This window comes from Aplysia californica, unplaced genomic scaffold (genome assembly GCF_000002075.1).
Source record: "Aplysia californica isolate F4 #8 unplaced genomic scaffold, AplCal3.0 scaffold00645, whole genome shotgun sequence".
Taxonomy (NCBI): Eukaryota; Metazoa; Mollusca; class Gastropoda; order Aplysiida; family Aplysiidae; genus Aplysia; species Aplysia californica.
The window spans coordinates 416,276-422,413 of NW_004797915.1; positions in this window are offsets into that span (position 1 = coordinate 416,276).

Sequence of the window (6,138 nt, forward strand, 5' to 3'; positions counted from 1 at the left end):
AGAGAGAGAGAGAGAGAGAGAGAGAGAGAGAGTTCTTTTAAAGAAACGGAACAAGGGTCCAAAAACCTTACCTTCGATTTTCTCAAAACAGTATTTTTTGGGATAGCCCCCTTGTGCTTAAAAGCGAGCAATTTGTCCAAAAAATAGAAAGTGCAAGTGAAGATCATAAAATGAATTTATTATTTTCAGGTCATCTTTCCGCGGCTTATTAATGTTCCAGTGGGCCTACTGCTGTGCCTCTGAAAAGCATTTTGCTTGACTTTATAAGCTTTTTTTATGTACTTGAAAGAATAAAATATAGTTTCACACAAATGTATGGGTACGGAGCTGACTTATGGTCATTTTGTTTTTTGGGGTTTTTTTTTTTACGGAATCCATTTTACGTTGAGAAAGGCGCTAAAAAGGAACTTACAACCTAGTTGGGTTATTTTTTCATAATTATGAGCAGTTAAGAAAAACAGAGAGATTGATGTAGGGTTAGTCTAAATATGTCCATTAGCAGGAAAGATATTGCCCATTTTGTCCGATTATCCTGCGGGTGATTTTTAAAATCACTCTGTACCTCTGTAAGTACCTAAAAATATTTCTGTAACTTTGTAAAGAGGTGTCTTGTAAGTGTGCATTCTATGTAAAATTTTCAACAAAATAAAGTACATTTGGACCGTACAACTCAGAAAGACATTCACACACACACACATAACATTCACGCACTTACATTACACACTATTACTAGTATTACACGTTCTCTCTCCCTCTCTCTCTCTCTCTCTCTCTCTCACCACACACACAAATACCCCCCTCCCCCCGACACACACACATACACACACGAATCTCGATCTTGCGAATCCATGGTTAGTTCTAGAAATCTACTTAAAAAACAAACAAATTGCTGTATATGATCGAAAGTAGATATGTTAGAATTAGCCTATCAATCAGCATAGCCATGCCATTCGAATCTGTCACCTCAAATCCTCAAAATACAAACACATTCAGTGTTGCCAGGTGGCATTGTAACTGTAGCTTCGGTCAAATACATAATATGCGGGGATGATTTATTTATCGCCCCCCCCCCCCCCAAAAAAAAAAAAAAAAAAATCATAAAAAAAAAAAAGAATTAAATTAAAAAAAAAAGAAAAATTAAATAAATCACATTAAAAAAAAAAAAAGTAAAAAAAAAATATTTAAAAAATGACGATTTAGGTAAAAGTTTAACTGGAATAATGTTGAACCCAGTCTGCCCACCATGTTTTGTTTGTTCTGTTAGTTTTTTTTTAAACCTTGCCGTACCCTAACACATGACGATGTTAATGTTAGGCTACACTCTGCGGTCCAAATATGTTCTTTATGCACAGTAGAATAGGTAAATGGGCTGATTTATCAACGTCATGCTCATACTGTGCAGGAACAACACAGGGGGAACTGCTGCTTTTTCTTTTCTCATCCTTATTATCGTCATTTGTCCTCTACTTCTTTTGTACGTTTGTCACTCTCTTGTGACCTGCTATTTCCGGGGTGCCTTGATAGTCGAAGCAGACTTTGTGCTGTTGAAGCTAGAGAGGTGAGCAGAGTAAGTCTGATTCCCTGTAAGGACTTCTCTGTTGACATCCACCCCTTGGAGCTCATAATCAATATGACATTATACAGTTGCGAGTGTCGTAAAACCTTACTAAAAGTAAAGTCTCCACTGTATGTTTACAACCAGTAGCTGAAATTTTATACAGATTAAAATGCGCCCACCAAGATGAAAACTTGAAGATCTTTGGGTATATATTTTAATGAGTTTGTTCATGCCAGGGCTGGCTAAGAGTATTCTAATCTAACTACATGAAAAAAACCCAACATTTTTTGTCCCCCAAATCGTAAAGAGGAGCTAAAATCATGACATCAACCACAGAATCTGAACACAAGCAAGGTGAAATATTATACATTTTTATGTATCTTTCTTAATCTATCATACTCTGGGATATCTGCCAAGAGTAGAAATTTCTTAATTAGTAATGTCTGACCATTTGTTCAGATAATAAATAAATTAGAAAGTTAATATTTATTCCTGTGGCAAAAAAAAGGAAAAAAAAGTTTAAAAAAGAGGAAAATAAAAAGAAAGTTTGTCAGTTGAGAACTTCATTGCAGTAAAAATTTATGACATTTTTAAAAACAATTTCCTACTGAAAGTGTGATGTTAACAATCTTTCATTTGAAAATTTCTTCGTAAAAAAACAAAACAACCCCAAACATGTACAAAAACTTGTATGTATGTATGTACATTGCTGTCAATGAGTCATTGATGAGTGAGTAGATTCAATGAGGGAATGTCATGAACGAAGAAAGATCATGCTATCAACAGTTTCATTCTTTAACCACGTATCTAGTCTAGCTTCGACAACATTTTGGAGCAGGCAAAAAAAAGCATTGTGATTTAACCCTTCCAGCCCTAGCCATTTTTTAGCGCTCCCTAACCCCAGTCCCAGCCAATACAACAGTATTTCAGAAAAAGAGGCATGCATTCTAAAAAGTGATGTAGTATCTTTGTAATGAGGTTTAGATCATGACAGGTACCAATATTTTAAAGGTAAATGAAAAAATATTATGAAAATTAAAGTTTAATTAGGTTCATTAATTTAGAAAAATGTGCAAATTCGGTATCCCCCGAAACTGAGAATTTATACGCTCCTGGGACGGTGCGGAGGTACAACAAACGCTGCTGAAAATATACGAGCATGGGGCTGGAAGGATTAATTTGACAAAAGAGAAAGGATAAAAAGTTGGCTCACAGCATGTCTACTCTAGTGCCCTTATAATACAAGCTGACTGGAGATTTTTATTGACAACCCAAACACCCACCTCTAAAGTAATGGTTTCAGAGAAACCAGTAGAACTATTTTTCCCAGTTAGTCCACGGGTAAAGCATAACAGATATACTATCACTGTCGTATTACATCACTCAACAACAGAGGAAATACCATATTGCACAATTACAATTAACAACAATAATCTCATTTCTCCGTATTCCACTATTATGCAAGGCAAATTCCCGTTCCTCGAAGCTATCATTCCAACATCAACAGCTGCTAGATTACAAAGACGCCCCTTCCAAAAAAGAAAGTATCTTGAACAATTCCACAACTTCCTCTCACTCACACTGACCAACATCTGCGTCTGTGGTATAGCAATCAGGCACTTCAACAACACACACTGAAGACGTGGGATCAATTCCCATGCAGGGAGGGTTTTCTTTTTGAGTATGGTATATCTGTCTGCTGGGGGGTTGTATCCCTCTCAGCTCAGGCTGGCCCTAACACTACAGATCATTTCGTAAAAAGTTAACTTCAAACTTGCCTGTTAGACTAACAGGCAGGGTTGAAGTTAACCGTTAACTAAATGATCTGAATCATGTCCATAGGGGACGAAACTAAAACACCTACAATCATAATTTTTTTTGGACAATGACAAAGAGTATATTTCTTGAGGAATACAATAACTTTCCCATTCTAAACACCAGATTATAGCGAGCAAAAAAATCTCTTCATCCATTTTCTGGCCCCACGATGATCTTCTTCAAAAGCCAGAAACGTACAACAGCCATCGTGCAGTGCAAAAAAAATTCCTGAACTATCTACTGGCTCCATTTTGATTATTTTTCATCTCCACGTGCCAAATACTGACACTGTCATCAACCATTCTGATCACAATTCAAACAAACAAGGTGGATCTTTCTCTTTTCTCACCTTCACTCTTCAATAAGTACATCATACAGGCTTCCAGCACCAATACAAATGAAAAAAAACAAAACTTGTTACGCTGCCCTTCAGGGATGGGAGTAGACAAATGCAATAATTCTGTAATACTAATTATTATAAGTTGACTACCGATGAGTTGACGTTGTCGGGGGAGTAAGAAATAGATCAACTCATCCGAAGTTCAACTAAACTGTTGGGAACTCACTTAAAAGAGGGAGAAAAGCTGGGACCCGAGAAATATATCAACTAAATGGAAGATCAACATATTATATGGGAGTTCAACACAAGTGGTGTCGACTGTACAATAGCTCATTCCACGCCTCGTATTATTTATTCCCCTCCCACCCCCCCACCCCCTTTCTCATTTCCCCTGACAAAGAACATAGCATTATGGTATAATAATAGTAATACTATTAATATCAACAGCAAAAAAAAAGAAAAAAAAGAGAAATGTCAACTCTATTTCTGTACAAAGTTCGACAAAGAGACAGCGAAACTAATGACAAAAGTCAAGAAAGGAGGAAAAGTATCAGTGCCACGACGGAACTAGGGGAGGAAGAAGCCTGTATGAAGCCAGCGTGGAAACAGCGTCAGTGCAAATGAATGAGAATCGAGAATAAAGAAAGACATCTAAAACGAAAACAAAGAAATCAAAATATTGTCAACCACGATTTCAACGCGGCACGTGTGATGACGATGATCGCTTCTCAGAATTAAGAATTCGCGCGCGTTGAATTACATTTTCGCATACATCAGCGCCCTGACTTTTGTACGACTCGAGAGGATGCCAGAGCGCAGAGAAATTTCCTCGGAAGGCTCAAAAACGTGGAATTCCTCTGACCCGAGGAAGATCAGCATCACGGAGGAGAAGTGAGCGCGGAGGGAAAGTAACAGAGTGAGTAGTGACCAGCACCAAAGATCAAACAGAAGATTCCCTGTGATAGCAAAGACAACGGTGAAAACAGTGAAATAAATATTTGAGACAAACTTCTCTTTGTTTTACAACAACACTCCTCTTCTATCCTTTCTACACCTTAACACCTCTCATATGTTATATATACACCTCAACTCTACACCTCAACATCTCTCATATGCTATATATATATACACCTCAACTCTACACCTCACCTCTCACATGTTACATCTGCACCTATTCACATTTACCCCATTCTGTCGTGTACCTTCCAAAAACAATGAAAGAATCTTCTTCTCCAAACGCCAGATCTGAAACAAACACCATAGATCCTGTTTCTCTGCTCGGATACTCAAAAAAAAAATTAAGAACCGCTTTATTATCCTGAGTATCATTTTAAATTGTACCTACAAAGAGGGTATATATAAATAACGAATTACAATAAAATTATGCTGGTAAAACTCTAGCCGTAATGTAACAAAGAAAGCCGTAAAAATTTCATCCTGGCAAAAATGTTTTTTAAAAGATTTCATTCTTCAGTTTGTACAAAAGGCAAAAGAAATTATAGTTGTCACAAAACAAAATATCACCCTAGGACTTGTTTGATAAAAACATAAGACAAAATATCACCTTAGCATGCACTTGGTTAAAACAAGAGATAAAAAAATTATCACTGTGACAGGCATTTGGTAAAAACATGCAAGATTACAACAAATGTGCGCGTGTGTCATAAATAGAGCGTAAACCGAGCGTAAACCGAGCGTAAACCAAGCGTAAACCGCTCAGCATTGCTGAAGTACAACTGGGTTACCCTCTCTGCAAGAACTTAAAGCTGACGGGACAAACAACATGGCACACTTCCTGTACAAGTTTTGTCATTACACTAAAAAAGTATCGGAGAAAACTGATTACGGCAATTTTATCGTGAATAACGGATGACCTTATGAATGAATTCTCCAAAGTAAACGTCACAGAGCAAAGAGCCTAAAGTGCTTTCAGTGGTCGTAAGTTCGACAGCAAGTGGTTTTTTAAAAATATATATTTTTTAAATAGTAGAGTGTTTTAGTTGCGAGCGCTGTACTAAAACCCTCTACTATAAAAAAACCAAAACACTTCCTGTCTGACTTACGACCACTGAAAGCATTTTAGGCTCTTTGCTCTGTGGCGTTTACTTCGGAAAATTCATTCATAGGGTCATCCGTTATTTTGCGACAAAATTGCCGTAATCAGTTTTCTCATTTGCTTTTATAGTATAATGTACAATGACAAACTTAATACGAAAATTTACAAAATTAGTACTGTAAGCGAGCCACAGGTCAAACTTTTGTTCATTCTGCTTGAAAATGAGACAATTACTAGTGTCATGATAACCTAATACAAATATGGTGAGGCTTTGCATTATAGTATAGTACAAAAAGTGCTGTAAGTGGGGGGTTGAGGGGAGGGGAGGGGTTGAGGAGTTGGGGGTTGAGTAGGTGGGGGTGTGGG